We start from the raw sequence: 11848 nt of genomic DNA on the forward strand, positions 1-11848 counted from the left end.
CTCACACCGTGTGACTGCGTCTCACTGTCCCTCACACCGTGTGACTGTTCACTGTCCCTCACACCGTTGACTGTTTCACTGTCCCTCACACCGTGTGACTGTCTGACTGTCCCTCACACCGTCTGACTGTGTCTGACTGTCCCTCACACTGTGTGACTGTCTCACTGTCCCTCACACTGTGTGACTGTCTCACTGTCCCTCACACTGTGTGACTGTCTCACTGTCCCTCACACCGTGTGGCTGTGTCTGACTGTCCCTCACACTGTGTGACTGTGTCTGACTGTCCCTCACACTGTGTGACTGTGTTGCAACATTCCTCATAATGCGATGTTGTCTAACTTTTCCTTACCGTGTGAATGAGCCTGTCTGTATATCTGTTTCTCTTATTTTCTGACTGTATCTATCCCAAAGTTCCTCACTGTTTGACCGTACATAACATTTCCTCACACTATGATACCGTATCCAGCTGCTCCTGTGTAATTATTCCTGTCACTTGCCTCTTTGTTTGACTGTCTCTGCCTGTTCTACAGGTCTCTGCCTGTGTTAGTGTCTCTGGCTGCTCCTCACTGTGCCTAATCAGTCCTCCCACCGTGGGGACCCTTACTCACTGTTTTTGAGCACAAGTGCGATGACATCTGACCATTCTCCGACACTTCCCCCTCACTGGGCTCGTGGGGGGAGAAAAGCAGGACCTGCCAGAAACACCAGGGAGGGGGAAACATGAGCTGAGGGGGTTGCAAACCTTTGTGCTGAACAGACAGCTTTGTAACTTGGCATTCTTGCAAGGTATCCTGACGAGCGAAAGGAGTTTGGCGTTCTTGCAAGGTATCCTGACGAGCGAAAGGAATTTGGCGTTCTTGCAAGGTATCCTGACGAGCGAAAGGAATTTGGCGTTCTTGTAAGGGTGGGGAAGGGGAGGAGGAGACGGCTGGTCTCCCTCATCACACTGTGATGTTTTGGGTTGTAACGTCCATAAACCAGCTTGCAGTGGTGTTCCATCTGCTCCGAATGAGTCTATCTTTCCTGGCTGTTCCTTCAAAGAATGGAATGAAGTCCAAGAGGAGCAATTAAAGACATGTCCTAGTTCATTCAGAAAGTCCCACATTGCCCGGGCAACAGATTTGCTTCAGATGAGTCTTTGTTGCCTGGAGCTGCAGATAATGATTGTGGCTAAGACTTTCCAGTGTGTGGTCTGATGAAAATCCTTTGGCCCTCGCCCACTGGGAGGATTTAAAGGTGTTACAAACTTGTCCTCCCGTGAACTTTATGTCCTGGGATTAATACTTTGTGTCACTGGCTCAGAGGCAGGGGCACTACCACACCGTGCCTCAAGATCACTCATCGTTATTACCTCATATCCCATACGCAGTCTGGATGTATATGTTCCCCTGTCCTGCCCCTCAGCTTGTGCCTTGTGGTCAGGAAGAACATTAGGAATGAGGCCATTCAGCCCCTTGAGCTGACTGTTCACCATACCGAAAGTAAAATAGCGGCCCCCCACCACCACCACCGAAATCCCAAGTTGTGTCTCAGCATCCATGGCATTTTGGGGAGGGTTTGGGTGTGGCAATGAGGTCCTGACTTGACCTCGGCTGAAAACGAGACTTATGCTCATCAGAACACTTTACAAGAGTGCCACATTTCTTATACTCATCAGGACACTTCTTATAACTCAAACCTTCCACTCCTAGCAACATCCTGGTAAATCTCTTCTGAACCCTCTCCAGCTTAATAATATCCTTCCTATAACAGGGCGACCAGAATTGGACACAGTACTCCAGAAGAGGCCTCACCAACATCCTGTACAACCTCAACACAACATCCCAACTCCTATACTCAAAGGTCTGAGCAATGAAGGCAAGCGTGCCAAATGCGTTCTTAACCACCCTGTCCACATGTGACGCAAACTTGAAAGAATTATATATCTGTACCCCAGGTCTCTCTGCTTTACAACACTACCCAAGGCCCTACTTTTAATTGCATGAGCCTTACCCTTGTTAGTTTTACCAAAATGCGATACCTCGCATTTACCCAGATTAAACTCACTCTACACTCCTCAGTCCATTGACCCAATTGATCAAGATCTCTTTGTAATCTTAGATAACCTTCTTCACTGTCCACTGTGCCTCCAATTTTGGTGTCATCCGCAAACTTACTAACCGTGCCTTCAATATTCTTATCGAAATCATTTATATAAATGACAAACTAAAGTGGATCCAGTACCGATCCCTGTGGATCATTGCTGGTCACAGGCCTCCAGTCCGAAAAATACAATCCTTCACCACTGCTCTTGGTCTCTGTTAAATTGCAGACTTCCCCTTTACGGCAAAAGGAAAAAAGCATCAGCACTGAATGGTCTGATCTAGGACTAAGTGAAAAGTTATGAAGCGAGCTCAACAGATTTTAGTTAAGCCGGGGTCAGAGGGCTGCGATGCAAGGTGGGGGTTAAGTTACAGGTCATCCGTGATCAGATTGACAGGGAGAACGAGAGGGTGAGTAGCCTCATCTGTTCCAAGAGCGCTGACTGCGCAATCGCTTACTTTTCCACATAGCAAGAGAGATCAACTCTGGAGGCACAGGATAAATGCAACACTGGACTCCAGTGTGAAGCAAATGTATGGATTAGGAACCTCATCATTCAATAAGTTCATGGATTATCCGCTCTCCCCACATTCCCGATAAGCTTCACTTGTGGTGCATCTAACTGCTTCCAGAATCCCTGCAGTGTAGGTAGAAGGCCATTCAGCCCATTGAATCTACACTGACCTTCCGAAGAGCATGCCACCCTATCCCCATAACCCACGCATCTTTGGGCCATGGGAGGAAACCCACGCAGACAACGTGCAAACTCCACACAGACAGTTGCCTGAGGGTGGAATTGAACCCAGGCCCTTGGCGCTGTGAGGCAGCAGTGCTAACCACTGAGCTACCATTCTCACACATTATTGTCCACTTTCCAGACTATACCATCAGACCATAAGGTATAGGACTAGAATTAGGCCATTCGCCCCATCGAGTCTGCTCCACCATTCGATCATGGCTGATATGTTCCTCAACCCCATTCTCCTGCCTTCGGCCCATAACCCTTGATTCCCCCTTACTAATCAGGAATCTCTCTACCTCTGTCTTAAAAACACTCAATGACTTAACCTCCCCAGCCCTCTGTGGCAATGAATTCCACAGATTCACCACCCTCTGGGTGAAGAAATTCCTCCACATCTCAGTTCGTCCCTTCACTCTGAGCCTGTGCCCTTGGGTCCTAGTCTCTACTACTAGTGGAAACATCTTCTCCACATCCACTCTATCCAGGCCTCTCAGTTTCCTGTAAGTTTCAATCAGATCCCGCATCCCTGTCATCCTTCTAAACTCTATCGAGTACCGACCCTGATTCCTCAACCACTCCTCCTACGACTAGCCCTTCATCCCCAGGATTGTTCTTGTAAACCTCCTCCGGACCCCCTTCCAAGGCCAGCACATCCTTTGTTAGGTGTTGGGCCCAAAACTGCTCATACATATTTCAAAAAGATGTTGAATGTAATGTCTAGGAACAGGAGTAGGATACTCAGCCCTTTGAGCCTGCTCCACCGTTTAATACAATGGCTGATCTCACCTAGACCTCAAATCCATATCCCTGCCCGCACCCCATAACCCTTTGATTAATAAAAATCCATCTATCTCCTCCTTAGATTCCAGCCTATACGAGTGTAAATTGCAATTTGTTCATCTCTGCAGTTTCCTTCCATATTTTCTGATCGAAATCTGATTGTAGTGTCCGATTTTATTCTGCCTCTTAGACTATCTTTGTATCTGTTACCAGTGCAGCAGCAATTGTAACTGCTTGAGCAATATTCTGTTCTTTGGTTAAACAATCTCAAATCCTTCACTCATTAAAGCAGTTTGCTCCCAGAACTGTTTGCCTGTGTTGAGGCACTTGGTTGCTATGGGTTACAACAGGTCTGAATTGCTCAAAGTGTATGGAGCTCATACCAAGGCCTGTGGAGGCCTATCCAGCCTGGGGCCAGGCTGCATCAGGTCTACCGCTACTGATAATTATTTCCTGTCCTTGGGAGTGTTCGATGGGGACAGTGTAAGGGAGCTTGACTCTGTGTCTAACCCCGTGCTGTCCCTGTCCCTGGGAGTGTTCGATGGGGACAGTGTAGAGGGAGCTTTACTCCGTGTCTAACCCCGTGCTGTCCCTGTCCTGGGAGTGTTTGATGGGAGACAGTGTAGAAGGAGCTTTATTCTGTATCTAACCCTGTGCTGTCCCTGTCCTGGGGAGTGTTTGATGGGGAACAGTGTAGAAGAAGCTTTACTCTGTATCTGACTCCGTGCTGTCCCTGTCCTGGGAGTGTTTGATGGGGGACAGTGTAGAAGGAGCTTTACTCTGTATCTAACCCTGTGCTGTCCCTGTCCTGGGAGTGTTTGATGGGGGACAGTGTAGAAGGAGCTTTACTCTGTATCTAACCCCGTGCTGTCCCTGTCCTGGGGAGTGTTTGATGGGGAACAGTGTAGAAACAGCTTTACTCTGTATCTAACCACGTGCTGTCCCTGTCCTGGGGAGTGTTTGATGGGGAACAGTGTAGAAGCAGCTTTACTCTGTATCTAACCACGTGCTGTCCCTGTCCTGGGGAGTGTTTGATGGGAAACAGTGTAGAAGAAGGGGACAACAAGGTGCAGAGCTGGATGAACACAGCAGGCCAAGCAGCATCATAGGAGCAGAGAGGCTGACGTTTCGGGCCTAGACCCTTCATCAGAAAAGGGGGAGGGGAAGGGGGTTCTGAAATGAATAGGGAGAGAGTGGGAGGCGGATAGAAGATGGATAGAGGAGAGGATAGGTGGAGAGGACACAAACAGGTCGAAGAGGCGGGGATGGGGCTAGGAAAGGTGAGTGTAGGTGGGGAGTTAGGGAGGGGATAGGTCAGTCCAGGGAGGACGGACAGGTGAAGGGGGCGGGATGAGGTTAGTAGGTAGGAAATGGGGGTGCGGCTTGAGGTGGGAGGAGGGGATAGGTGGGAGGAAGAACAGGTTAGGGAGGCAGGGACGAGCTGGACTTGTTTTGGGATGCAGTAGGGGGAGGGGAGACTTTGAAGCTTGTGAAAGCCACATTGATACCATTGGGCTGCAGGGTTCCCAAGCGGAATATGAGTTGCTGTTCCTGCAACCTTCGGCTGGCATCGTTTTGGCACTGCAGGAGGCCCAGGATGGGCATGTCGTCTGAGGAATGGGAGGGGGAGTTGAAATGGTTCGCAACTGGGAGGTGCAGTTGTTTGTTGCGAACCGAGCGTAGGTGTTCTGCAAAGCGGTCCCCGAGCCTCCGCTTGGTTTCCCCGATGTAGAGGAAGCCACAGCGGGTACAGCGGATGCAGTATACCACATTGGCAGATGTGCAGGTGAACATCTGCTTGGTGTGGAAAGTCTTCTTGGGGCCTGGGATGGGGGTGAGGGAGGAGGTATGGGGGCAGGTGTCGCACTTCCTGCGGTTGCAGGGAAAAGTGCCGGGTGTGGTGGAGCTGGAGGGGAGTGTGGAGCCGACAAGGGAGTGTAGAAGAAGCTTTACTCTGTATCTAACTCCGTGCTGTCCCTGTCCTGGGAGTGTTTGATGGGGAACAGTGTAGAAGAAGCTTTACTCTGTATCTAACTCCGTGCTGTCCCTGTCCTGGGACTGTTTGATGGGGAACAGTGTAGAAGCAGCTTTACTCTGTATCTAACCATGTGCTGTCCCTGTCCTGGGGAGTGTTTGATGGTGGGAGGGGATGGGGACAGCGTTGACTGAGCTCTCCTTTGGTCACGGTGCTGTTTACCGGTGTTTGGCACAGCCGCATGTCTGACAGAAAATTGGCAAGGAGAAGACCTGGAAAGCCTCCACTTGGTGACTGCCCGTCAGGAATTCGAACAATGCAAACATAAACAGGGTGACCTCCAACAGCCGCGAGGCCCAATGAGTTTCCATTGGCCAATCGCCAAGACAAACTGAAGCATAAAACGTTGTTGACAGGGACAACAATGGAATTGCTAACCTTTTCTGATCCTCATGATTAATTAGGAGCGTCACTGAACTCTCTCAGGTTGAGACGTGAGGCCGTCTGGGACGCCCTGACAGACTTCCCGATTGTCTGTATCGGCCGATTCATCTGTTTATCTTCTTTCGGCTGAAATATGGGTCGCGACAACAAAGTGATGATTGGGAAATTGCTTTCGGGGTCGGGGCAGGTCGCAAAATATCACCGCTCTCGCTGTTACATGTCAGGACCAACACCCCCCCCCCCCACCTCCTCACTTCACGAGGGCACGGAGATCCATTTGGGAATGGGAGGAGACCATTTACCCATCAAAAATCTCTTTACCTGCGTCTCAAAAATATTGTCATTAAACTTGAGAGGGTGCAGAAAAGGGATGTCGGAGGGTTTGAGTTATAAGGAGGGGCTGAATAGGCTGCAGCTATTTTCCCCTGGAGCGTCAGAGGCTGAGGAGTGACCTTATGGAGGTTTTATAATGTCATGAGGGGCATGGATGGGGTAAATAGCCAAGGTCCTCTTCCCCAGGGTAGGGGAGTCCAAAACTAAAGTTCGTAGGTTTAAGGTGGGAGGGGAAAGATTTAAAAGGGACCTGAGGGACAACTTTTTTCACGCAGAGGGTGGTGTGTGTAAGGAATGAGCTGCCAGAGGAGGTGGAGGAAGCTGGTACAATGACAACATTTAAAAGGCATCTGGATGTGGGTACATGAATAGGAAGGGTTTAGAGGGATATGGGCCAAAAGCTGGGAAATGGGACTGGATTAATTTAGGATATTTGTTCGGCATGGATGAGTTGGACCAAAAGGTCTGTTTCTGTGTTGTAGGACTCTGTCTCTCACTCCTTTTTAGGAAGAGAGTTCTCAGAACTGATGAACCAATGGGAGGAAAATGTTCAAATTATTTCTGTCTCGAGTCTGGACCTCTTATTTTGAAACTGCGAGGCCTAGGATCTGTTTCTCTAACAAGGTGAAACATCCCCTCCACATCCGTTCCTCAGGATCTTATAGTTTTTCAATCAGGTCACCTCTTAGCTTTCTGAGGCCCCCTTTCGTGACTCCCTGACGTCCCACAATCCAAATGGATTTTTTTTTCTGTGACTCCTAATCCCGGCAGCTTGAGTCAATGAGGAAGCTGATTTTTAAAACGCGGTGTTGTTACACACATACAAACAAGGAAGGCGTGTGAGGCACCCACATCGGAATGCAGTTGGATCGCAGTTCACCTTTCTCGTTCTTGTTAGCACTGAGCTCCAGGACGAAGACCGCAAGAAATCACAGAGAGCTGCGAACGCAGCCCCAGTCCATTCACACGAGACAGCCTTCCATCCATTGACTCCATCTGCACTTCCTGCTGCTATGTGAAAGCAGCCAACATCAACGAAGACCCCTCCCAATCCGGTTATAATCTCTTCCACCCTCGGGCAGAACATACAAAGGTTTGAAAACATGTACCAACAGATTCAAGAACAGCTTCTTCCCCGCTGTTGTCAGACTTATGAACGGCCCTCTCATATATTAGAGTTGATCTTTCTCTGCACCTTCTCTGTAGCTGTAACACTATATTCTGCTTTCTGTTCTATTACCCTGATGTACTTATGTATGATCTGCCTGAATAACATGCAAAACAATACTTTTCACTATGTCTCGGCGCGTATGACAATAATAAATCAAATCAATTGAATGCAAGAGGTTAGGGAGGTTATGCCTCAGTTATTTGAGTATAGGAGTTGGGACGTCATGTTGAGGTTGTGCAGGACGTCGGTGAGGCCTCTTCTAGAGTACTGTTTCCATTTCTGGTCACCCTGTTATAGGAAGGATATTATTAAGCTGGAGAGGGCTCGGAAGAGATGTACCAGGATGTTGTGGAATTGGAGGAGCACAGCAGGTCAGGTAGCATCAGAGGAGCAGGAAAGTTGACACTCCCCCTCCCCTTTTCTGAAGAAGGGTCCCGACCCGAAATGTCAACTTTCCTGCGCCTCTGATGCTTCCTGGCGTGCTGTGTTCCTCCAGCTCCACACTGTGTTATCTCTGACTCCAGCATCGGCAGTTCTTACTATCTTTACCAGGGTGTGGCCAGGTATGGAAGGTTTGAGTTATAAGGAAAACTGGAAAGGCTGGGACTTTATTTGCTGGACCATAGGCAGTTGAGAGGCGACCTTATAGAAGTTTATAAAATAATGATGAGTATAGATAGTTGTCTTTTCCCTGGGATGGGGTGATTTCAAGACTAAGGGGAACATTTTAAGGTGAGAGGAGAGAGATTTGAAAAAGGCATGGGGGGCACATTTTTTACAAGAGGGTGGTTCGCATATGGAATGAATGATGATGTAGGTACAATTACAACATTTAAAAGACATTTGGGTAAGTACATGAATAAGAAAGATTTGGAGGGATTTGGGCCAGGAGCAGGCAGGCGGGACTAACTTAGTTTGGGATTATGGTCTGTGTGGAGTGTGTTGGAGTGGGGGGGGGGGGGGGAGGGGGTGGGGCCTGTTTCCGTGCTGTATGAGTCTTTGACTCGATACACAGCATTTGTGAGACCACATCTGGAGTACTCTGTATGGAACTGGTCTCAGTACCTATGGAAGGGCGTTAATGTGTTGGAAGCAATTCAGAGAATGTTTACTTAAACTAATACTTGGAATGAGTGGATGACTTCATGAGGAAAAGCTATACAGGCTCACCCTGTATCCTCTGAGATTTAGAAAAGTCAAAGGTGACTTAATTGAAATGTAGAAGGTTCTGAGTGGACTTGACCAGGTGGACGAGGAAGAGATTTCTGTGTTAGGAGAATCCAGAGCTGCGTCATAGTTTTAATGTAAAGGAGGCCCCCCCGCACCTTTTAAAACAATGATGAGGAAATAGTCCAATGCCTCAGAGGGTTATGAGTTCCCATCTTCCATACAAGAGAGTGGGCAGATGATGGCCTAGTGGTATTATTGTTCAACTGTTAATCCAGAGCCCCAGGTAATGTTCTGGGGACCTGGGTTCAAATCCTGCCACAGCTGATGGGGTAATTTGAGTTCAGTAAAAATCTGTAATTAAGAGTCTAATAATATGTGGTGTCAGGAAAGTCATTAATGTCCTTTAGGGAAGGAAATTGCCATCCTTACTTGGTCTGGCCTACACGTGACTCCAGGCCCACAGCCAATGTGCTCTTAATTGGGCAATAAATGCCAAGCACCCACAACCTATGAATGACTAAAAGAACAAGTGGAAGCTGAATTGTTAATTATTTTTTAAGGCAGAAGTGGATAGTTTCTTGACAACCGTGGGAATGAAAGATTATTGGGAGGGGTGGGGGGATGCGGGGAGGTAGAGTTGAAGATCAGCCATGACCTTACTGAATGACAGGGTCAGCCTCAAAGGGCCGAGCGGCCTACGTTTGTTCGAGCGCCCACAGACCCCAAAACGTTATTCGAAAAGCTTTTGGCAAATCCCTGAGAAAAGTTGGCGGCCATTTCGAGAAAAGTCTTGGCATGTGCTGAGGAAATTTTCACTCAGCTCAGTCAGGAGTTTCCCAGAACAATCCGCACTTTTCGGGAAGGGTTGTGAACCTTCATAAATCGTGCACAAAACAAAAATTGATCAACCCTTAAAAGCCTAAGAAAAAAGTTCACAAATGACTGAAAAAGAATCGAATAACGTTAAGTACCAATGCTTCTAACTGGGGCGCAAATCTCTGGCTTATTTGTGTTGTTCAGTTTTATTTAGGATTACCACTTCAGCTTCAAATGTGATTGAAATAACACCCACAGAGACCGGTATCCCAAGTCACCCTTTATTTACACGTGAAGAGGCCTTAACATTGATCCAGCTCCCTCAGAGCTAGCTCTCAGAGTGAACAGAACCTCTGACACTCCTGTTTCTATCTGTCAGCCAGGGCTCCCAGATTGGACCAGATTAACAGCCCCCAATCAGGGAACTCATATTCTATGAGGTCCATATGGCTGACCTCATTACAATTTCGACAACGACCAATCAATTCTTTGATTTTAGACCCGTGGACTGATTTTCCACGTTCAGAGATTTTGCGATTTAAAGATTTTCCTCCACAAGAGCGCTCTGAAAATTATCCGTGTCTTGTAGCTTCTCAGATGTTTGTAATATACAATATGCAACTTTAAAAGATGAGGGGTTTGTCTTATGGGGAAGAGACTGAGCAGTTTGGGCCTACATTCTCTGTGGAGTTTAGAGGAATGAGACGAGACCAAATTGTGGTCTGTAAGATGCTAACGTAGACATCCAGAGTAAATTTCTCCGTGTGGGATAATCTAGAATGACAAGTCATAATTTTGGGGAAAAAGGGCAGCAGATTTAAAACAGAGAGGGAGAGGAATTACTTCTCTCAAATGGTCATGAATCTCGTAGAATTCACTCCCCCAGAGCACGGTGGATAGCTAGAACTGAGTAAATTTAAGGAGGTGTTAGGTTTTTAGTTAGTAACGGGTTAAAGGGCGATGGAGAGCAGACAGGACAGTGAAGTTAAGCCCAAACTGTGATCCATGATGTGGTGTCGATCTGGGCTGGACACACAACACAAGGTTAGAGTCTAATGGGTTTATCTGAAATCACAAGCTTTCGGAGCGCTGCTCCCTTGTCAGGTGAAGGAGCACCTGAAGGAGGTGAGATCAGACATGACTGTATTCAATGGGGGAATAGATTCAAGGGGCTGAATGGCCTCCTCCTGCTTCTAAATCTTATGTGCCTTATGTTTTAGAATGTCTGACCTCTCCTGAAATGGACGAAAAGGCTCCTTGATCCCTACTTCTGCTGATCTAGGTGGTTGCAATGCCGGAAGCAATGGTTTGTACATTTGCTGTGGGTTGCAGTTGGCAGTGAGAACTCTCCCAGTGATAACTTGTCTCTGAGAGAAGCGGGCACTGGGCAGACAGTGATCTGTACAGCAGCTGAGGATTGGCACGGGTCTATATTGGGACACGTACATTTTCCACCGGTCTACCCAACAATGTTCAGGCGCATCGGGGACTTTGAGTAAACTTGGAAATGCAGGTTGACCGTCAGACATAGCAGAATCATAAGTCTCTTCCAGCCTTCGATGAGATCTTTGCTGACCTAAACATCCTCAACTCCACTTTTCTGCCTTCTCCCCTCAATACCCTTCCTGATTCAAAATCTATCTCTGCCTTGAATATGCTTGATGACCCAGCCTCTGCGGTAAAGAATTCCACAAGTTCATTCCCCTCTGAGAAAAGATGTTCGTCCTCATCTCTGTCTTCAGTGGGTGACCCCTTATTCTGAGATGATGCCCCTCTGGTCCTGGACTCTCCCACAAGGGGAAACAACCTCTCCACATCTCCTCCTGTCAAGTCCCTTTAAGAATCTTGTGTGTTTGAATAAGGTCACCTCTCATTCCTCTAAATGGCCCCGAACTACTCAACCTCTCCCCATAAGACAGTCCCTCCGTACCTGGGATCAGCCGAGTGAACCTACTCTGGGCTGCCTCCCATGGCCGGTCTATCTGTCCTTAGATACAGGGCCCCAAAATTGTTCATAGTGTTCTAAGTTTAGTCCGACTGATGCCTGGTATAATTTTAGCATTGAACGTTACATGAACTTGCAAAGTTAAAAATTACCAGCTCAAGCACAAACCAGTCAAGCAATACATGTCGGAGAAACAAATATAAACGGACAAGCTTCAATTGCACTTAGTCATATGGACGTTGAAATTATCATTGAATCCCTACAGCATGGAAGCAGGCCATTCGACCCGTCCCGAACCTCCCACCCAGACGCACCCCAATCCCGTAACCCTGCACGTTCCCATGGCCAATCCACCGTAACCTGCACATCCCTGGGCACTATGGGACAATT

This window comes from Rhincodon typus, chromosome 45 (assembly GCF_021869965.1).
Source record: "Rhincodon typus isolate 14 chromosome 45, sRhiTyp1.1, whole genome shotgun sequence".
NCBI classification, from domain to species: Eukaryota; Metazoa; Chordata; class Chondrichthyes; order Orectolobiformes; family Rhincodontidae; genus Rhincodon; species Rhincodon typus.